General features: G+C 36.9%; 1 protein-coding gene across 2 annotated transcripts in view; it reads right to left on the bottom strand.

Moving 5' to 3' along the window:
* Nucleotides 1-24,116, bottom strand: part of LOC128868759 (putative polypeptide N-acetylgalactosaminyltransferase 9) — a 363,662-nt gene that overhangs the window by 278,476 nt on the left and 61,070 nt on the right. For both annotated transcript variants that reach the window (XM_054111228.1, XM_054111227.1), the window contains exon 3: nucleotides 215-259. The gene's annotated coding sequence lies outside the window, so the exon portion shown is untranslated. The remainder of the gene's footprint in view (nucleotides 1-214; nucleotides 260-24,116) is intronic.

Raw genomic sequence — 24,116 nt, 5'->3', positions numbered from 1 at the left:
TTTTAAATCATTTCAAAGCCCTTCCGAGCAAGAGCCTCAGCTTAGTGAAAAACGATGAAATCATGAATTCAAAAGTGAAATCTAACACTGCAGCCTTTCGATTCTAGATATATAAGAAGAAAGCTTTGGAAATATCCACTGAATTCCTTCTCATTCCAGAGAAAAATTTGAGGCAACTTTTAACATCTGGAAATTATAAAAACGATATATTTACCTTACACCTACGTAGCTCTTGAGTAAAAATTGTCGCGAGTTTAATCTGAAATAAATAATAAAAATAATTCGGTTAATCATTTCATTGTTAAATTTATTTATTGAGGATAATCAGTTATTTTAGCCAAGTAAGTAATTAGATGATAGATAGATAGAGCGATAGAAAGAAGTTGAGATGTAGCAGAAGGTGGTAACTATGCATCCTAAACAGTTTTTCGCATACCTGTTGGATGTCTCTAAGTCTGGCTGCCCAAAAGAGTTCAAATTTCAACAAACACTTATAGCTGAAGTTTTCGTTAAGAAAAGACTAGAGTAAGAGCAAAATGAAGGAGGGTAAACGGTTCTATGGGGTCCAAAGAGCTGAACCGAGTTAGATCACTGAAATGACCGGGATGGGCAAAACCCGAGTTTTTCCGGTACCTAGAATGAACTGTAAGACGAAGAAGCTCAACCTGGAATTAAATATTCATGTAATTGGGAAACCTACTTCGATGATAAATAACCCACAAATTCGTGAAGTTGGCAGCTTGCCTTCTTTTTGTTACTATCGTAATTTTAATTACAGCACAGAGCCGCAAGAAAGCCTCCCAAAACCACAGCCTGCAGCACTTAAAGCAAAGATAAAAATACCTCAAGACCTACTATGTCTGCAGGCGTAGCAAAGAAGTGCGAGCCAAGATGCCTAAACTTCAGCACCGCGACACCAAGAATGCTAAGGGAAATGTGCTGAGATGATTACATCTCATCTTGAAGTAATTTCGAGCTTCAGCGCATGCATACTTTGCGGACAGCATCCAGTAAGGGTGCCCATGAAATTCGAGATCTGAGGATTTAAGCTCAGAAGCTCCCTCAAGCGCCTCCAGTGACCACAAGAAGCTCACAACCTTGCAAGTATGTGTACTTGCCCAGCGCATACTGAGTTGACGCAAAGAATATCTTTCCAGGAGCAGACCACAGCTAGTCAAGCGGACTCGAATCTTATTATCTTTTTATGCGGAAAATACCTCACCGATCGCTGTCTGGCTAGCTTATGTGCCCAGCTGTTTCCCGCAATGTCCTTTTGACTAAATACCCAGTTGAGCCTAATTTCAAAGAATTCGGATAGGATCGAAAGGGAAGCCACACATTCCAGGAAAAGTTTTGAACGCACCATCATCGATGCCGCTCGACTGTCGGAGTTCCTAGACGGGAAGTAAACATCATTAGTGATGGGAAGTTGCAGTGGCTACACATGTGAACAGCCAATCGGCTGCTGTTTTGATTGCGGCTACCTCCGCTTGGAATCCATTGTAGTGGTCCGTTAGCTTGAAGTTGAGTTCGATGAAAAGCTCCTCACAAAATGCACCTTCTTCAACTTTTCTATCCAATTTGAAATCATGCGTGAACAAGTCCACCAGACCGTATCCCCATAAGTTTTGAAAACAACAATAATAATAGAAGAATTCCACACCATTCCATAGTACAAACATGTCTAAAAATTAACATAGCAAAGACCAAAGTAATGCGGATTAACACCTCCGTTTGAAGATGTAGATAAATTTTGCCACCTTGGAAGCATAATTGCAAAAAACGGCGGATCAACAACTGATATACGCAACCGAATATCTAAGGGACGCGTTGCATTTGGCATGCTAGACAAGGTATGGATATCAACCCACATCTCTAGGCACACAAAACTGAAAACATTTGATTCCAACGTAAAGTCGGTAGTTCTGTATGGATGTGAAACATGGAACTTAACAACAAATATATCACAATCAACGATGATCTTTGGGCGGCTACCGGACAAACATCAGTTCACATAGAAATTATGCGTCGCATGTGGAAATGGATCGGACACACATTGCACAAGCCACGGAATGATATCGCAAGGACAGCGCTAGACTGGAATCCCGAAGGAAGCCGTAGGTGCAGGAGGCGACAAGTAGCAGCAGAGGCGGACAGAGCACGCCGTTCCTGGAATCAAATTAAACTCTAAACAACGGAAATTATAACTTGTTAATTGAGGCCCTTTGTTTCATCTAGGAACTATGGGGAAATATATACTATATAAACAATTCCAGACGTTAGATGGGCAACTGCGTTGGGGCAGTGATACTCACTTAGGTACTTATTATTATTATTATTAGAAGGTCATTACGCACTGCGACCAGAGCTGATCTATTGTGAAAGGCCTATTTTGTAACCCTAGAGTTTAGATACTACGATACCACCAAGGTGGTGAAGTCTCTGTCTGTCCAACGCAGGACATTCACAAAGCACATGTTCTGAGCTTTCTATGTCCATTTTGCAAAAGCGGCAGACATTGGTCTCGGATAGACCAATATTATTTAGATGGTACCTCAGGCTGCAGTGGCCTGTAAGGTATCCTGTTAAAAGACGCAGATCTACTCTGTTTAGTGAGAGAAGTTTGTCAGATATTCCTTTGTTGGGACTTAGGAATAGTTTGGCTTGACGCTGATCGACACAGTTTAGCCAGTGTGCGGCAAGTTTTCTTTCTTCCCATTTCCTAAGGAATTCATTAATGTGGCCTTTTGTCAGTCCACAGAAAGGCTCAGGACCAGTGAGTTGCATATTTGCTCCTTGTTTTGCAAGGTCATCAGCCATTTCATTTCCCTCATGTCCTTCATGTCCCGGAATCCAGCATAGTGTTACTATGTTGAGGTTTCCTAACGTGTTTAGAAGGTGGTAGTTGTTGATAGAAGAGCTTTTAGAGCCGCTTGGCTATCTGACAGAGTTAGTTCTCCAGTCTGTTCGTTCATTAATTATAACTTGGATGTTCCTGAAGAGTATTGGTTTGGGTGATAGTATATCATCCCTATGAAGATTGGGACTATGTAGGAAGTCTTCCAAGATCTTTAAATGTCCTTTCATATCCCCACTTTTAAGTTCAGATATACCTTTTAATCTTAAGGCACTCGAGCGAGCTTCCCTTTCAATTTTAGTTGGAAGCGGTGGTATGTTCAGGAGCACACCCAGTGCATCCGTGGGACATGTTTTCATAGCCCCTGTAATACCAACACATACCAGGCGATGCAGTTTGCTTAATTCGTTTGCCGCCTTTCTTTGCTTGACCTTGGGCCACCATGCTAAGGATGCATAAGTGACTATGGGTTTTACAACTGTGGTGAATGTCCAGAAGGTTATTCTAGGGTTTAGTCCCCATGTCTTACCAAAAAGCCTTGTACAGGCAAAGAATGCCCTTGTGGCTTTTAAAGTAACTCTCTCAATATGGGAATTCCACGTAAGCGTTTTGTCAAGACTGACGCCGAGATAGTTCGCTTCTGTCGAGAGTTGAAGTGTTGTTCCATTCTTAGGTACTTAAAATATCTTTAACTTGGCTAGCAACTTCCAGCTTGCAGTCTCAGGGATTAAGAGGACTTGGCATTTAGCTTATTTTACGAAAAAAATCACCAATTGTTTTCTGCTTCTGGTGGTGAAATATGGCAGGTAAGTTCAGACATTGGGACAAATTGGAGCCAAAGAGCATATGAGGACGAGAAGGTTTGTTTTGTTAACGGAACGAACCGGAAACTGTACCTTTTTGTTTTTATGTGTTCTTTGGCGTGGCTTTTTATAAGCTCTTGAATTTCATTTCATTTCCTAACCAAGACAGTCTCTTTTAATGCCAGTCCCAACTCATTTCACTTCAATTCGTTTACAACTCATCGAATAACTCAATTTCCTGCAGATCTATTAAATTTGTGGATTAGTCAATTTCTTCATTCTTCTTCCTTTTCCCAAATCTAATCAAAAAAATAGTCTTGTTGCTATGTTATTCTGCCAAATTATTATTTTTTCCTTACTTGCTTTACAGTTGTTGTTAAATCGCATGTGCCGTATGTGATTATTATTAAGCTTGTTGTTGTTGTATTGAATTTTTTTTATTAGTTCGTTGGCATTGCGCCGTGGCGTGACGCCGAGTCGCGTGGTAAGGTGTGTTATGGCTTTGGTGACCCACATTTGAAGTGTTATTTTTATGTCTGTATGAATGTACGGAGCCATACCATAATTTTTAGTTGTATGCGAGTGTCTGTACGTATGTAAATCCAGCGAGTGATGCTGATGTTTTATTTGCATTATTAATATGTGGTTTAAACATTATGTTTTTGTACACATATGTCATTGTTGTTTTGCGAATAAATTCGCATTTTTTTGTACTTTGGTGCGGCGTGAAATGAGTTGGCCTGAAACGCAGGTAAACCGTGCACCTACCAAGAGTTGGAAGTATTCATACATGCAGATGGATTTTTCTATGTATGTATATGAATATGTGCATATGGATATTATATTTTAACGCACACACATACGCATACGGAACACTCCAAATCGATTTCAGTGTGGTGTATGCATTATGTCGATTTGCGTGCACAAAGTTGATTGAACTTTAAAGTTTGCTGACACGCAAGCGGCTTACGGCAACCGGCACGAGAAGGGATTGGTTGTGATGAGCGGGGGGGGAGAGTCGGTGATGGTGACATGTTTTGTAAGCAAAAAAGTACACTCGGCATTTTGGTATGTACGAGTGTGCCGTTGCAGGTAAAGTTGGCGCCTTCAACTGACGGATTAGCAGTGACGCAAATTTACAAGCGTATGAAGAATTTTTTGTTTGACTGTAGCGAATGCGATTCGTTTTCGGCTGAGGCTTGCAATCAATTCGTATTTCTCTTTAGGTATTTGTGTTAATTTTGATCTTAGCCCAAAACAAGGAGCATCTTCATATGAGATTATAAGCATTTTTAAGTCATATTTTCATTGAATTTTTTTAATTCACTACGATTGAGTATAAAAAACAAAAAACAAAAGAAAAAGTTAATAAATAAAAATGTATTTTATAGATGGCTGAATAGCGCAGCGAATTCTGTTGACGAGTACTCTATGCAATACAAGTACAAGTACATATGTATATACAGTTGCGGCTATAAAAATCAACAGGATTATGACAGCGGCTTGTTTAGAAAAAACTGAGTTTATATTGATGATGTACGAAAAAAATTAACAGTCTTCGCCCTAGTGTCTGAACAACGACTGATTGGACGAGTGTGAGTGTGAAATGAGTGGCATGAATTCTACTACTGAGCTTCCGGTGACGTGACAGCCGATGTAATTCTCACAGTTTTTGCTTCGAATAGCAAATCCTTGTAGACTATTATCCTGGCGTAGAACACTGAGCTTGCTAAGTTTTTTTAAGCTGAGCATTCGGTTGCTCACAGTAGTGGCGTTTATTCCTTATCTTCGGAGTAAATTTTCATTTTAAAAGTTAAATTAATTTTTCGTAGAATTAAGTTTTTGCGCAAATTGTATTTTTCGGAGTCAGTTTTGTTTTACGAAGTAAATTGTACTTTTCGGAGTAGATTTTATTTTTCGGAGTAAATTTTATTTTCAGGAGTAAATTTTATTTTTAGGTGTACATTTTATTTTCGGAGTAAATTTTATTTTTCTGAGTAAATTTTATTTTGCGGAGTTAATTTTATTTTTCGGAGTAAATTTTATTTTCCGTCGTAAATTTTAATTTCCGTAGTAAATTTTATTTACCGAAGTAATTTCTATTTTCCGTATTAAATTTAATTAATCGGAGTAGTTTTTTGGAACAAAATTTTATTTTTCAAAGTTAATTTTGTTATTCGGTGTAAATTAGTTTTGGTGTAAATTTAATTTTCGGAGTAAATTTTATTTTCGGAGTAGATTTCAGTTTCTGGAGTAAATTTTATTTTCGGAGTAAATTTTATTTTCGGAGTAAATTTTATTCCTCAGAGTAATTTTAATTTTCCGGTTTTAGTTTTATTTATCGGAGTAGATTTTGTTTTTCGGAAGCACTTCAAAATTTTGTAATTGGGTGTAAGTTAGATTTTTTGCAGTGAATTTTATTTTTCGGAGTGATTTTTATTTTTCGAAGTACATTTTATTTTCGGAGTAAATTTTTTTATCGGAGTGAATTTAGTTTTCCCGGTGTAAATTTTATTTATCGAAGTAGTGTATTAATTTTTCTGGTGTACTAAAATTGTAGTGTATTAAATTGTAATGGTGTAATTGTAAATGTAGCTCTTGAGGCTTTCGGAAATTTTTTACAATTTGACATACTTTAGTTCTTACGGCCATTAATCACACAATAAATTTTCACTTAAAGCAAACAATTTACGATTCAAGAAGATACGAGTATCGAACCTAGCAGCCGCAAGACCTTTGTCTTTAAATCCAACTCTACTACCTGTTCGTATTTTTATGTGCGCAACTGTGCATTGAATATATACATATATATATACATATGGTATTGAAGTGTACTCGTAATGCATTATTTTTAATTCCCCTGAATCATAAACAGTTTTGCATGGCCTGATTAAATGTGTCACTACTGCAATACGAAGGGATTAAAGCATTAATTAATAAAACATTTGTTTAAAACTTTCATTCGCAATAATGGAAATTATTGTGCGAGTCCCTTAAGCTTTATAACTATGTTTGTTTTACACCCTCCCTTTCATCATTACCTTTGCTGTACATTGGCGAAGATTGCAAAAGTTTGAAATCCGCTTAGGACTGAATTTGAATGTAGATTTTGTAGGGAAATATGTTTTTATGAGCTTAAGCGATTAAGGCATTTACAGCGTATATTCATGTTAACTCACACACACACATACACGTACATATGCGTGGTTATTAACATAAACAAGAATTTTCGCTCAACTGATAAGTGCATGGGTATACAAAATTTAATGCCGTGAATCGCTGTTGTGTTTACTTAGTTATTAGTTATTATGGGTTTTTGGGCACAAGCAGAACAGAAAATTTTTAGGGAAGCTACATATGCACATTTTCTCTTGATATACAGATATACATATACTACGAGAAATTTGCTTCCGAAGTAAGTTAAATGGAAATTTACTTGCGGCGTCCTACTTGATCTTGGGACATCGCAAAAATCTTCCTTATAGAAAAATATTTACGAAATATTACAGTTGGTACCGTATCCAGTCTAACAATTGACAAAAATAATAATTACTTTTGGTAAAATAACGCCATTTTTGGAATAATATATTATATATAATTATTTCTTTTATATTTTGTTTTAATAATTAAGCTACTATTTACAACTTCTAAGCCATTAAAAATTTTCATCGAAGGGAATGAAAATGTGTTTATCTTTTTCATAATATTTCAAGTTTTGGGTTACAAGATTGTTAAAACATTTTTCTTAATATTGTGAGTTAGAATTTTCGTTTTCTAAATAATTCGGAGCTAACTTTATTTTTCGGAGTAAAATTTAATTATGAACATGAGTTCATCGCTTAGAGATTTGATGACTGGTAGCGAGAGCAGACTTTTCGAGTGAAAATAGGTTTTCGGAGTGAACGTTATTTTTAGGAGTGAAATTTAATTATTAAAGCCGAAGGTGTTTACACTAGTGCTCCATTTCAATGTAAAGTAGTGGATCTCCTCTACTTTTCTTATGTATAATAATAATAATAAAATGAGTTCCTTATCTGAACCTTTATCAAAATTAGTTTTTCGGAGTTAATATAAATTTTCGGAGTTAATATAAGTTTTCGGAGTTAACTTTATTTTAAGGAGTAAAATAAAATTATTAAAATCAGCTCATTACTTAAAGATTTGAGAAGTGGTAGCAAAATTCAATTTTCGGAGTTGGCGTTTTACTTCAGAAAATGTAAACATTTATTTTATACTCTTTTCAGAAGTAAAATTGAATTATTAAAATGTGCTCATTCCGTAGAGGTTTGATCACTGGTAGCAAAATTAAATTTTCGGAGTAAAAATAAAATTTCAGAGTTTACGTTTTTCTTCAAAAAATGTAAACGTCTATTTTATACTCTTGGTATGCGCATTAAAATTATCCAGATCTGCTGTTTCTTTTAATATTTTGCTTATTGTGCCTGTTACAGAAATCTTAATTGGCACGATAACCGCTTACACGATTTTGGCCGAGCTTAACAAAGCGCGCCAGTCGTCTCTTTCTCGTGCTAACCGGCGCCAATTGGACGCACCAAATGGAGCCAAGCCCTTCTCGGCCTGATCTTTCCAACGCAGAGGAGGTATTCCTCTTCCTCTACTACCACCAGCTGGTAACGCATCGAATACTTTCAAAGCCGGAGCGTTTGTATCCATTCGGACGACATGACCCAACCAACGTAGCCGCTGGATCTTTATTTGCTGCGCTATGTCTATGTCGTCGTAAAGCTCATACAGCTCATCGTTCCATCGCCTGCGATATTCGCCGCTGCCAACGTGCAAAGGTCCAAAAATCTTACGCAGAAGAATCATTCTCTCGAACACTCCAAGCGTCGCTTCATCGGATGTTGTCATCGTCCACGTTTCTGCGCCATATGTTAGGACGGACATGATGAGAGTCTTGTAGAGTGTTAGTTTTGTTCGTCGAGAGAGGACTTTACTACTCATTTGCCTACTTAGTCCAAAGTAGCACTTGTTGGCAAGAGAGATTCTACGTTGGATTTCCAGGCTGACATTGTTATCGGTGTTAATGCTGATTCCTAAATAGACGAAGTCTTTTACAACCTCGAAATTATAACTGTCTACAGTGACGTGGGTGCCGATACGCGAGTGCGCCGACTGTTTGTTTGAAGACAGGAGGTACTTCGTTTTGTCCTCGTTCACCACCAGACCCATTCGCTTTGCCTCTTTATCCAGTTTGGAGAAGGCAGAACTAACTGGGAGGTTGTTAAGACCGATGATGTCAATATCATCGACATACGCCAACAATTGTACGCTCTTATAAAATGTTGTGCCTGAATGATTAAGTTCTGCGGCTCGTACGATCCTCTCCAACATCAGGTTAAAGAAGTCACACGACACCATTTAAGTCCATATTAATAAGGTGTTATAAAGTAAGCATAAGTGTTTAAAATTTGCGCGAGTTGCCTTCTTATTTTGCGCCCAATAATCAAAAGTAAAATATGAGGACTATGAATAAGTTCGTGCGGTTTTTTTTCGAAATTTGAAACTTTATTGACGTAAAATGGTTACAAATTTAATATTCAAAATATTGTCCATCGCTTACTACTACTTTTTCCCATCTTTCTGGCAATTCACGGATTCCCTTTGTGAAAAATTCGGTCGGTTTTGCCGCAATCCACGAATCGATCCATTTTTTGACTTCATCGTAATTACGGAAGTGCTGGTCAGCCAGGCCATGTTGCATCGATCGGAAGAGATAGTAATCGGATGGCGCAAGGTTTGGACTATACGGCGGGTGGGGTAGGACATCCCATTTGAGCGTTTCTAAGTATGTTTTGACCACTTGTGCAACATGTGGCCGAGCATTGTCATGTTGCAAAATAACTTTGTCGTGTCTATCGGCGTATTGCGGCCGTTTTTCTCGCAGTGCTCGGCTCAAACGCATCAATTGTCGTCGGTAGACATCCCCCGTAATCGTTTCATTCGGTTTCAGTAGCTCATAATACACAACACCCAGCTGGTCCCACCAGATACACAGCATAACCTTCAGGCCATGAATATTCTGCGCCGACGTCGATGTTGAAGCATGGCCAGGGTATCCATACGTTGCCCGACGTTTTGGATTGTCGTAATGGACCCACTTTTCATCGCCAGTCACAATTCGATGCAAAAAACCCTTTCTTTTGTGCCGTTGAAGCAGTTGTTCGCATGCCATAAAACGGCGTTCAACGTCTCTTGGCTTCAATTCATACGGCACCCAATGGCCTACCTTTCGGATCATTCCCATGGCTTTTAAACGTTTGGAAATGGTTGATTGATCAACTCCCAAAGTTTTTGCAACCTCTTCTTGCGTTTGAGCCGGATCTTGATCGAGCAATTCCTCCAATTCGGTATCCATGAACTTTGGCGGCGCACCCTCGCGTTCTTCGTCTTCCAAGCCAAAATCACCACTTTTAAAGCGTGCAAACCACTTCTGGCACGTTCGCTCAGATAGAGCATGCTCACCATAAACTTCCACCAAGATACGATGACTTTCGGCTGCTTTTTTCTTCATATTAAAATAATGAAGAAGAATTCCCCGCAAAAACACATTATTTGGCACGAAATTCGACATTTTCAAGTGTGGTAAAAATATTGTTGTTTACGCTTCAAATAAAAAACTTATACTGACGTTTGTGCCTTACGACAGTAGCTCTCCAATGAATGTTTGGAAATGTGGATCGATGGAATAATAATCAAGTTACGCCATCTGTTGTAAAACCGCATTTTTCTTAATATTGTGAGTTAGAATTTTCGTTTTCTAAATAATTCGGAGCTTACTTTATTTTTCGGAGTAAAATTTAATTATCAACATGAGTTCATCGCTTAGAGATTTGATGACTGGTAGCGAGAGCAGACTTTTCGAGTGAAAATAGGTTTTCGGAGTGAACTTTATTTTTAGGAGTGAAATTTAATTATTAAAGCCGAAGGTGTTTACACTAGTGCTCCATTTCAATGTAAAGTAGTGGATCTCCTCTACTTTTCTTATGTATAATAATAATAATAAAATGAGTTCTTTATCTGAACCTTTATCAAAATTAGTTTTTCGGAGTTAATATAAATTTTCGGAGTTAATATAAGTTTTCGGAGTTAACTTTATTTTAAGGAGTAAAATAAAATTATTAAAATCAGCTCATTACTTAAAGATTTGAGAAGTGGTAGCAAAATTAAATTTTCGGAGTAAAAATAAAATTTCAGAGTTTACGTTTTTCTTCAAAAAATGTAAACGTCTATTTTATACTCTTGGTATGCGCATTAAAATTATCCAGATCTGCTGTTTATTTTAATATTTTGCTTATTGTGCCTGTTACAGAAAGCATATTTACATGAATATTACATAAAAGCAAATACAACTGGCACACAGATTACACTGTAACCAGCAATTTTGCTAAAATATTTAAGTCAAAACTCTAGAGAGTTAAATTTCGAACAAACGACAAATCTTTATAATTCTCTACATTTACCTAATCTTCCGTAAAATCTTATTACAAATTTTTTGCTTGTGTAATTTTCGCGATGTTGAACAATTACAACCCGTTTTGGTTTAATTGCACAACCAATTTTGCAACTTAAATGGAATACGGAAAAATAATTTCTTTCAGCTTCACATTATCCACACTTAAAGTTCGCATTGCCAGAACATTTAAATTCTATGTCTGCGCTTGAGTGTTAGTGATGTGGTTCTTAGATGACAAACAAAAAGCTTTTCTAAACGCCACAATTATGTCGTTAACGCCACAGTAATGGACACTTTTGCTGTAACTACTTTGATGTCAAACCATGAGGGCTTAGCACACGCACGCACACACACACACCCACACGCACACATACATTCTTCTATATGGTAGTATGTCATTATCGATCTTACGCTTCTCACAAATAATACATCCACTTGACCGAGGGAGAGAGCAATTTTACAATGCGGATAGTCCATTAATTCCCCTACCCCCTTGAAACTCTCAACTCACCCACGACCGCAACAAAAGCCATTCAACTTCCACTGCAAACGCCTGTTGGACATTTAATGACTTTTTGTTATAAAGTCCCACAAAAATACATACTAACACACGCGCTCACAAACCAATGTTTGCTCAATCGCAGTAACATTAATGCCTGGTCAGCGCTGTCATTTTCAGTGATGCGACAAATGCGATAGCACGAAATGCCGCAGACACACAGGAAAAATAGTCAGTGTCCGAAAGCGGCAATTTAATGATATTAATAGCTTCCTCAGCCCGCGCGCAGTAGAGAAGAGGCAACTGCTTGGGCGATGAAACGACAGATACGAGACTCTGCATAGATATTTTGATACATTTATTATTAGAATGCTGCCAAGGCTGTAGTTAATGGTAATTAATTTTAAAATCAAATGAAAAATCTCCACAAACTATTTTCGGATTTTAGTAAAGAGTTTAATGAGGCCGTAAGAGTTTAATTTAACAAAGAAGATTAAAATTAAGTGATTTAATTGAAAAGTTGTGCGCTACTCTGCTTAGAGTGGCAGTTATTGTTTAACTAACTAACTAAAAAATGTCCAGCAGGGGAGTTGTTAAACCACTGAAGGTCATTTGAGAGTTTCTTAAATAAGCAGGTTTTAAAATCAGAATGGGTAGTTCAAATATAAAAATTGAAAAATACATAATTGGCACATACATTTCTGTTAGGTGTTTAGCCGAGCTCGTCCCCCTACTTGTGGTGTACGTCTTGATGTTGTTCCACAAACTGAGGAACCTACAATTTTTAAGCCGACTGCGAACAGTAAATGGTTTTTCATGAGGAGCTTTTTCATGGCAGAAATGCACTCGACGGCTTGCCATTGCCTGCCGAGGGACGACTGCTGTTATTCATGCACGGAGATTCGAACCTAGGCACTCCCGAATCGTATTCACGCACCAATAGATTCCACTGCGGCGGCCGCCGTATATGTATAGACTTAAAACTGAGATAGAAACCCGTTTTTCCAGAAAACAAGATCTTCGGAGAAAACTTCGCTTTTCGGAGTAGTTTAAAAATTACCCTATATTTGCGAATAAAGGATTTTAGGAGTAATCCCAATTTTTCGGAGTAAACCTTATTTTTCGGAGTAAACCTTTTTTCGGAGTACTTTTAGGGACTCACATTTCGAAAATGTATCTATGTTTTATGAAGTCAATACTATTTCCTTGTATTAATTTATTTTTAATGATCTGATGGAAGCCCAGTAAGCTTGTGCGTAGCGTAAAAGTCATTATTGTGAAGTTTCTAGATTTGACAATAACTCTTTCGGAGTAAATTTTAATTATATATCTGTATTAGGACTCACTACTACTACTCGGAGATAGTAATGCCTATTTTGAAATGCATTCTGCGAGTTGAAAAAGACGCCGAATTTCGCCCAAAGGACTTTCGGTTTGAACTGACTGTACTTTGCCTAGCCCAGTCCAACAGCGTGGTTTCCGTGTAGGTATCTTAGTTGTTGTTGTAGCAGCATAAACATTCCCCATTCACGTACGGGATGACAGTCCTGCTGGAGTGACAGTACTTGGCCGGATATAGATCCGGGTCGTTCCGATATCGTAGAACCGACTGTTGTGGGAACGTAGATCTCTTGTTCTTTTTGCTTCCCTCCTGAATTCTCCTCTAAGGGTTTATTATCTAGTCAATCCTAAGCATTACCGCTAATGCTTTTGTGGCACGGAATCCACAGAAGATGAATGAGATGGATGCGCAAGTTCAATCTCTCTATGCCTTTTAGGACTGGTAAGAATTTTACTTCAAAAGAGGACTACTACTAAAGATTGCAACTTGATTGCCACTTAGAATGCCGATGTGTTCCGTATAGAAACTTCTCTGTAAGTTAATCACTGCCTCAGCCTGAAATAGGCGCGACGATTTGCGGCATGATAGTCTTGAGCTGTATAGGAATTGAGCCTCCACGACTCATTTACTTCTGGAAGAAATAATGGATTGTGCTTACCACATTCGGGCTTGAGAAATTATTCTAGATTCATATATTTATTAATAGGTTTACCAACGCTGAAGTCCTGTAAAAGTGACTAAGCGGAACTAAAACAAATTGCAATAAATTGTATCAAAAGCATGGAAGCAATAACTAAGCAGTCATATAAAATCCGGGTGGACAGAAAATATATGAATTGTATGACCTACCGTGGCCTACGGGCATGAAACACCAAACAATAGAAAAAGAATTTTCTAAAAGCGTTCGGTCCTCGGCAGACAATGGCCAACCTTCATGTATATTTTTGCCATGCAAAAGCTTCTCATAAAAACACATCGGCCGTTCGGAGTCGGCTTAAAGCTATAGGTGCCTTCATTTGTGGAAAAGTTCAATCAAGACGCACTCCAGAAATTGGAGGAAGAGCTTGGCTGAACTACAAATAAAGTGTGCAAATCTAAAACTATAACTGTGATGTACAAGAAATTCATTGTGTTGGTTACGCATTTGGAAGTGGGTAGCTTTCCGATTCGCCCAATGGACTGAAAAACGTTTTTCTTTTCAGATGAAACTCGTGTTGACTGTGTTAATAAACAGAATTTCCGAATTTACGAGTCGAAAAATGCAGATGTGAAGCTAAGCAAGAAGCTGCTGTTAAAGTCAATGGTGAGAGGATGTCATAAATAGTATTTGTTTTCAACAGAACGAGGGTTTCATGTAGCACAAAGCCAGCCATGCATTTGATCTTCTGCCTTCGATAACACTGGGCTCGGATTTTAAACATTTTTTTTGAGTTTTGATAGTTGAATCCACTTAATTTGGACTTTCTAAATTTAATGGCGTCGTCCATTTTGCCCGACGGGTTCCGGTCTTTTGGATAACACTGTTTGAAAATTTTCCTTGGGCCTGTTCGATCTTTTACGCTCTGTCTTCAATAACATTTTCAACTTTTTTTTTGGGGCTCGGTTTTGCCAGATGGGCTCCCGTTTTTGGAATAACAGTGTTTGAAAATTTTCCTTGCGGCCGTTCAATCTTTTACGCTCTGTCATCGATAATTTTTTTAATTTTTTTTGGGTTTCGATAGTTGAATTCACTTAATTAGGGCTTTCTAAATTTAATGGCGTCGTCCGTTTTGCCAGACGGGCTCCAGTTTTTGAGATAAGGATATTTGAAAATTTGTCTTTGGTCAGTTCGATCTTTTACGCTCTGTCTTCAATAACATTTTCAACTTTTTTTGGGGTTCGATAGTTGAATTCACTTAATTAGGGCTTTCTAAATTTAATGGCGTCGTCCGTTTTGCAGATGGGTTCCAGTTTTTAAGATAACGGTATTTAAAAATTTCTCTTGGGAACAGCCTTATATCGTAAGAACTATTCAAATTACAACTTAGGGAGTTAATTACAAAAAAATGTAAATTTTGCAAATTTTCTGAACAAAAAAAATTTTTTTTTTGGTTCGTATATAAGGTGTTTCTAAATGAGCTTCGTACGTAATATGTTTCTAAATGTAAGGTAGTTTCTAAATGAGGCCTCAAGAGGACTTTGCAAAAACTGTAATCTGACAAATTGTGATTCTGAAATCTGACAAAACCCAAGACGTCATTGAATTGGGAAGGCGTCAATTAAGTAGAATCACCTATTAAGACTTTTGCCCATATTTTGAGCTTTCACAAAGAAATCAGCCAAACCATTAATGTTAGTTGTCCGCCTATGAGCTGCGTTTTTGGTTCATTAGACTATTTTTCTGGTGCACCATAAGAGATAAATGTTACGCCAACTATCCAGCGACAACTCAGGGGTTGATTCATGGAATCGAAATTGCCGAAATTGTCAGATAAGTGCCGAAACTTATGAAAATGTACTGCAGAATTGGGTTGATGGAATGGGGTACTAGGTGGCGAGCCATAGGGGCCTTTTGAACGGAATTCTGCTTCACGTCTAACGCCAAGATTTATTATTTCCAAAGAAAACTTTATCGAAAATTAATCATGTATTTCTTATTTTTTTATTGCAAACGCATCACCCTGTATTATTCATTGTGAATTAAATTTATATCTAGTTTACTATTACACACAAATAAATATCCTTTTCTCTCTTTTAAAACAATTGGTGTAACTTTTATCAGCAGTGAAAATTCTAGCTTAAATCATCGCTCATAATTCAGTGACCAGTTACTGTATATATAAATAAAAAATAGAATAATTCCTAGCACAAGGGAGCAAAACAAAGTACGTTTGAAACGCTACATATCAAATTTCTGGAAGCCTTGTCGAAATATCTTTGCATAGTTTTCGTACTATTAATTTCAACTTTTTCATTTTCAGATTTTTTATTTTTTTATTAATTTTTTTATTTGCATTTTTCGCAGCCAACACAAAAATTGTTAACTATCATTTATTTTGTTGCAAATGCACACGAGCTTATCTTATCTGTTTAAAATTTTGTTGTTATTGCAGCCGCTGCTAGAGTGCTGCAACATGCACCGCATAAACATATCTTGCCAACCAACCTCTGCCCCAACTACTGCCCCCAACGGCCCAAAGCCATTACTACACCTTCCATTTATTTATTCTATTCATGGTGGTATTCCACTTTGTTGTTGTTGCTGTGTTTTTTTTTTTTTGGTTCTTTTTATTTTTGCTGATTTTGTTCTTGTTGGCAACCCGTCGGCATTTCAGTTGGCTGTTGCTGCCGCATACCTTGTCTTATAACTGGTTCCTGTTGCTATGAAACAAGAAAAAAAAAATCAAAAATACAGAAAAAAAATGTACTATCAACTCGTTGCCCTTTGCCGCGCTTGCTCTCTCATTCTTGCAGCTTTCAACTCTTCGCCCTTCACTCTACGCTTAGTTAGCTTTAATGTACCAGCGGTTTGCCCACTTAAAGCTGCTTGACTTGGCATTTTATTGCTTTGGGTGCGGAATTTCTTAACTGTTTCTCTCATTGGAGGTGCAACTTAAGTCAGCATAGCAATAACAACAACAATCACAATAATAATAATAAAGTGTTGCTCATCGTCGTATAGCTTTGGATGTAGGTAAAGCGTGGATCAATGTTTTTATGACGCTACAATTGTTTCTATGTGTGTGCGTGTGTTTGTGTTGGTTTTTGGGTTCATATGCAGCTAAGAATTGTAATCAGAAACGCTAAAAATGCAGCGAGTGTTAACCACCAACGGAAAACGATGTGAAACCACCAGCCGCCACTAGCGGTTGCGCGTTGAGGTGAAGTGGCGGCGAGACGAGTAGTCTTCTCGGTTGAGGTGCGGAAATGTGCGCGTAAAGAGTATCTGATGTCATTTCTGATTGTTTTTGGTTTTTTGTGTAAGTATTTTTTTTCAATTTTTCTTTGAATGCGCCACCAAATGGCTTGAGTTTGTAAATCGTTTGCATATCGCAGCAGATGGAAGCAAAGCAAAAAATGTAACAAAAAATACAAAGAATAGTTATAAAAAAACACACAACGCAAACTTCTTCTTGTTCATACTTGAAATGTCAAAAGCATTTAAGCGTCACATAAATTAAGACTTTTTAATACTCTGCGGCTACTGCTACTGATGGAGCTTGGCTTGGATGCTTGGCAAGTTGGCAGCCAGAAGGGAAATGTGTATATTTGCGTGCATGTGTATGTGTATGTGTGGATAACGAGTGGCTGTCACAGCGACGACCTTTCATGTTAAGCAATAGTTTATTACATTTTGTTTATCTTTAACCTTTAATTATGTTGGTATGTGTGTTACCTTGCCCAGCAGGCATTTGGAAATCGTATATGACTTTTGCTTTACTCGTAATGAAAAGTGCTGAAGTGCATAGAATTTGCAAAATATGTAAGGCGATACAAAAATTAAGAAAAACTTTTGTTGACTTAATGAAAAAAAACATTTTCGGACTAAAATAGCAATTTCGGAGTAAGCACAAACAAACATAGTCACTCTCCACTTAATCAGAAATAATTTTCGGAATAAAATAAAAATTGCGGAGTAAACAAGAAAAACATGGCCACTTTCCACGTATTGAAAAATCATTTTCGGAGTAAAATTTCAGTTTCGGAATGAACTAAAACTACCTGAACACAATGTTCTCATTGCCAAACAGAAGTAGAATTAAAATTTCTGCATTAACCGAATAACTTCGGCCGATTTACACCCGCGAAGAAGAATTTTCGGAGTAGAACTTGAATTTCGGTCCTACATACTTGTCTTCTAAAAATAAAAAAGTCGCCAGACTGTCACCAAATCATTTTTGGGATAACGTTATATTTTCGGAGTACACAAAGTACGTTAGTCCCTCCAAAATTTCAAAAAAATTGTTTTCGGAGCAAACCTAAAAATTTTGCGTGCTCCCCACCTTGAAGAAATTAGTTTTCTGGGTAAAATTAAAAAGCTTTCGGACTAAAATTAAAATCTCGTTTTAAACTTTTACGCGGGTGTACTTATCTGAGAGGATTGGTTTTTAGTCTCTGGAGAGAAGTAAAGTTGTATTTTCGGAGTAAGCTTAAAAACATTCACCGACCTTCGAAAAAAGAAGTATTCGAGTAAAATTAAAGTTTCGGGCTAAACTGACAAAGCAATATTTCAAAGCAAACAAGAAATGTTTTCCATGGCTCTCAGACTTCATGAAAAAATCCATTTTCACAGTAAAATTACAAAATCGGAGTATGTCTAACCACTCTGCTCGCACTACACTTTCGCAAAAAAATTTCTGAGTCAAATTCCCATTTCGGAGTAAGCCTAAAAACTTAACTCACTCTCCATATTAGAAAAATTAATGTTCGGAGTAATTTTCGGAGTATGATTTCGGAGGAGACCTAAAAAATTTGTCTGACTACCACCTTCAAAAAATAATTTTCGGAGTAAGTTTTTATACAAGTGTTTAAAAAATAAAAAAAAATATTAATGGTCCCTAAGACTCCAAAAACCTTTTTTGGGTAAAAGCGTATTTTTGTAGTAAACCTAAAAAGTGTCTCTGTACCTTTAAGAAAATAATTTTCGGAGAAAATTTAAATAACCAAATAAATTAATAAAACTAAATAAACCTACATAAAAGTATTTCAGAGGAAAAATATCACGAAGAGGCACTGATTCGGAGTGTTTCAAATATTCGGAGTAACCTAAACTTATTTGGCACCATCGACATAGTCTGCGCTGCAGCTAAATTTTTTTAGCAATTTTTTGCTTGTTTTGCGTGCCTGTTGTTGACGGCATCTTTAAAAATGTTAACATCTCGCAATCACGAATAGTCATAAGTCATTTAAGTGCTTGTTGCCATACAATTTTCGAGATAAGGAAAAATAATATTTACAGAAAATAAAAATCAAAAGAATTTGTAGTAAAGGAAAATATCATGAAAAATAACTTTTCATTTGAATTTTGTCACTAACGATGTTTGCAACGCAGTCAAAATGTTGCTTTGGTGGCAATATCGCCGCCGCTACTTAAAAGTTTAACTGGCCGTCTTCATGTCAGCTCATTAATGGCAATCGTAATGTTGAAGGTCGTGAGTTGGTCAACGTGAATGCAGTCAAATACAGTCACCATTTTTGCTGGTTATAAATTTTCATATATTTTTAGTAGCACAAAGATTAATGTATGAGTTGAAAAAACGAAGTAGAGATTTCTTAAACCTGCTTCTGCATTCGCCAGCATTTCGATAAGCTGCTGACGCATTACAAAATCAGTTGTAGCAGTCAGCTTTGTGTTTTACATTTATTTGTGTTTTGTTATTCAATTAAAAATGTATAGAGCTTTGATGTCCACTTTGTAGCAATAGTGGCGTTATAAGAATTTGTGTAGTCGCAGACACTCTGAAATATTAAATACGGGATTTACTTAGATGAATGTAAGTACTAAATATTAAATGCCACTACTTGAAAGGCGCTCAGTAAGTCTTTCGAGTTTGTTACGAAAAAATCTGTCTATATTAATTTTTATTATATTTTTTATTTTATTTTGGTTTTATTTTTATTATATATATTAATTTATTATTATCGTAAAATTTAATTTCAGATTCATAAGAAATGTGGCCGAAAAATGTATTACCTCTGCGTGCTTAAGAGGATCAGAAAACTACATAGTCCATCCTTATAGACTTTTAACAGAAAACACATAAGTCGACATGGAACTCTCTCTTCATTTCAAGCATTAAATTGCATAGTTCTAATGTAAAATTTAAAATATTAATCATTTATAGCCGTAGCTTAAGTATTTCACTTCACAAAAGATGTGTAAACATTTTGAATTTTTCAAAGGAATATCAGAATTAAATGATCTAAAACACAAAATCTATTCCAGTCGAATAATTCCCTTTATCAAAACCTCACAAAGCCTACGTTTGTTCAAAAACCGCCAATATTCTATACTTCTCTTGTTTTTCGTCTTCAGTGACCCCCTATAAAATTGTCTGCTTATCATTTCTGTGGAACAACTTAACCCTCTAACTGCCTTTTTTAACGAACTTTCTTTATACCTCTTTTGAGAAAGGGTCAAAAATGCCCATTTAGGTAGGATATAGAGGGTTAAAATGTAAGAGAAAAAAGTTCCTCATTAAATTCTATTACAGAAGTCTAAGAACAGAAATCATATTTGAAGTCGATTTATGCAGAATATCTCCAATAAACTATTCGCTCTTGTGCCCAAAATGTTAAAACTTTAGCCAACCATAAAAACTCAGAACATCAAGACGAATACTGCCTTTAGCAAAGTTGATCCTTCTCTTACCGTTTTGACTGTGGAGGCCCTATTTACTTTGTTGTTGTTCTTATTTTTAGAAGTCAAGACGAATCGAATGGTACCAAATTTACTTGAACTGAAGACTTTTCACTATAGCCAAGCTTTTTATTTTTAGCGGAAAAAATAAAACTCACATTTTAACCGTCAAATTATAATAGGTACTCTCTAGATTTCTGTCCGCCCTGATGGGACATAGGGCTTCTACAAAACGCTTCCAACAGTCTCGATTCTTCGCGATGACTTTTACGTCTTTGAAAGGTGCTCTAAAGCATCCTTTTGTTCTACTGTCTTGCGGGTTTCAATCGAGTGCTTGCTGGCATATTTGCCGGTGGGATCTTTCGAAGAGTATGTCCGGTCCACCTCCACTTCCTCGGCTTCATTGCAGTCTGTATGGGTAACTGCATACAACTCCCCAAAAACTCTCTGTTGTTGATTGTTCTGGGCCACCAAATCTGCAATAAACATCTTAAACATTTGTTGCCAAAAACTTGCAGCTTATTTTCGAGCAAATCTGTCATGAGCCCGTCCTGGGTGTTGCTTATTTCAGTAGAAGCGATCAGTGTATTTCGATTGACGCTGGAAATTGTGGAAAAGTAATGCAAAAAGCATAAACAAAAGTTATTTCATAAAGACAGCCGCTATTTCAATCAATCACCGCTTATTGGTGAGAAAAAAAAGGTTAGAGATAAAATGGTGGGTCTCCAATTACTTACCACTTACCAATATTTTTGCATCAGGGCGAGAAGAAGGAAACAAAAAAGTGCCTAGCAAATCCTCATCCTTTCGAATAGCTAAGAAATTTGAACTTAATACGTAAATTAAGCTAAATACATTTTTTTAACATGCAAGGCACTATGCATGACATGTCTTCGATGTGTCTTGCATCTCCAAAAAATACTATTTGTGCTACCCGGGGCGGAAAATATAAATATGTAATCATACAAGACATACTACGTGACATGTTCACATTAAGCCATGCATCTCTGAAATGCGATTTGCATAACTTACGCTCGAATAGTGACTAAAATAATTGAGTAAGGTGCAAAAAGTTTTTTTTTTTTTTTTCAAATAAAAATATAAAAAAATTACCTTAGTAAGGGCGCACACATACAAGTAGAATTTAGTACACTTATAGATATTTATAGAATGTTACAAATTATAGTATGTGCAACTTTGGTTTCCCACACAAGAAGAGAACAAATTTTGTACCAGTAAAAAATCATTTATCTTTCCGGAATCCAGCCTACAAATTGAAAACTGAAAATTAATAAATTTAAACCCGAAAACAAAAGTAAGTTATAACTCAACTGATTACAGGTTTACCTAACACTTTTATGGCCGTACTCATCTCCAACCGAAAAAAGGAGGGAAGGAAAAGCTCAAAAACAATTACTAAGTTAATAAATTTTGTGCGCGCTTAGCCGAAGCAACACCTCGCCGTTAGAGTTCAGCAACACCCTTTTTCGAAAGTGGTTGGATGTGCAGCCTTAGACTACTATGTAATTAGCGCATTAAAAATTGTTTAAGAAACAATAAAATAAAAACGAATAGTAAGTGAAGTGAAGTAAAAGTAGCACCGGCAGCTTACCTTGACCTTGAATAGAGAAGATGTGGCATAACAGGGCTACATATGCACCAAGAGTGCTGAGGCTTTTATGATAACACGTTCCAGAAATAAAAATAATTACCGCACACAATTAATAAAAATATGCGAGAAAAAGTGAGTTTGGTGGAGCAAAGTATTTTGCTAGCAGTTCGTAATTAAAGTATCTAGAGCTGGATTGCGCTCTGAAGATGGTTAGGAGAGAGGCATGCAAGTTTAGGAGATTTCAAGTGTTGCCAATATAAATAAAAATTTATAATGCATGTGTGGATTTATTAATTCTCAATTCTTATTTTTGCTGATCTTAAATAAAACAAATTTTTGAGTACATCAGACAAGTTGCGGGCATGTCTTGTATGAGAAATTCTTAAATTTGCACGAAGTACGCATAAATAAAATTTTTCCGCATACAAGACATGTTGCGGACATGTCTTGCAAGGTGTCTTGTATGAAGAATCATTCAATTTTGTACGAAGTACGCATAAATTAAATCTTTCCGCATACAAGACATGTGGCGGACATGTCATGCATGATCTCATGCATAGCTAAATTGCTTTATTTCACACATATATCACATAAACAACTATCCCAAATGGTTTTTAAATAAAAATCTAAGCATAAAGGAAAGCCTGCGATTTGTAAATTATCCTCAAGACAACATTCTTGGAAAAATATAGAGAATTGGAAAAAGCTCCTACATATTTCACAACAGGGCTAAGTTAGGTAAGTCTGGCTGATCTAAATAGATCTCACATAGAGTTGATCTCCGTAGTTGTTAGCAGTGCTGTTGGAGTCGTGTTAAACATATGTAGTTCGTGATACATGTCTTGGCGAGTTTTAATGAACAGATTAAACTCTTGTCAGCAATAACCTTCAGAGATGAAAAGTATACCGATCCCATGCAGTTGGAGCGAGTTCTGCTTAGAGCAAGACAGTGGTAAAGGAGGTGTTCTAACGTACCGCTTGCTTCTTCGCATAAGCAACACGCGTCGTTCTGGACCAATCCCATTTTGGCTGCGTGATATGGAGTGAGACAATGCCCCTTCAGTACTCCAACCAATATTTTACACTCCTTTCATGGAAGTGTTAAAATAAAGTTAGTTGTTTCCGTGTTGCAAGTTTGTAGCATTATTTTGGCAATCCTGTGGGTGTTCGTGACTTCCCATATAGACTGTGCTTCCAGAGTTAGTTCCTCGTCTAGTTTCGTCATTAAAACTGAGAGTGAGGGGCATATGTTTGACGCGCTCATCATATGTTAGCGGGTGCCTGCCTTAGCAAGCTCATCAACTCTCTCATTTCTCTCTAATCCGTTGTGCCTTGGTACTCAGTAAATTGTTACCTGTCCATTCTCGTAGAGCTGGTCCATTTTGGTTCTACAATGTTGCACGCATTCCGAGCTAGTCATTGCAGCCATTATTGCTTTTGCGACTAAGATGTTTGTGCGAGTGTCGAGAGGAGTAAATTCCAACGCTAATTCAGCTGCTTTAGTTACAGCATAGATCTCAGCTTCAAATATGATACAGTGTTTATGAAGCCTGAAAGACTTTTGGAGATCAAACTGCGGGCAGGATACAGCCGCTCATACTCTTTCCGTCATTTTTGATCCATCTGTTAAAAAAATTGTATATGTGGTGATCGGATTCTAAACCCCTCCACCAGCCACTCTGTTCTATTAAAAACCAGGCCTCATACCAAAGTTAACTTGTGGCCTAACGTAGTCTGAACTTCCGTTTATGTCCTGTACGTTAATGTGACCAAAAAGCCTTTGTGAGAATTGCCCAATCATTCTCAGTCTTAGTGTAAATCTTTTGGCTGAGTTTTCTACTACTACCAGTCGAAAAGTCTATTGAACTTGCTCTATCTGGCTAAATAAAAAATAAAATTTAAACTTCTTACAATCTCAGCGTTACTAACCGCCCTATATGTTGCAACTTAACTTTCCAGCAATGCAACTTACCTTAATTTTGCCTGCTATTATGGTTATTATCCCCTTACAATGAAGTAGCATTATTCCATTCACAAAACTTTTTTTTTACTGCCTTTCAGCACCTTCGAGCTATTGTCATTAGCACACGTCATTAACTCATTTGCGCGAATACCACGAAGTCTCCAACAATGCAACGTATAAACGCTGTGTGTTCGGGCAACAGCAGCACAGGTTGAAAAGAATAC

This window comes from Anastrepha ludens, chromosome 6 (assembly GCF_028408465.1).
Source record: "Anastrepha ludens isolate Willacy chromosome 6, idAnaLude1.1, whole genome shotgun sequence".
Taxonomy (NCBI): Eukaryota; Metazoa; Arthropoda; class Insecta; order Diptera; family Tephritidae; genus Anastrepha; species Anastrepha ludens.
The sequence above is the reverse complement of the archived record's forward strand: the minus strand, read 5'-3'. Positions and strand labels throughout refer to the sequence as shown.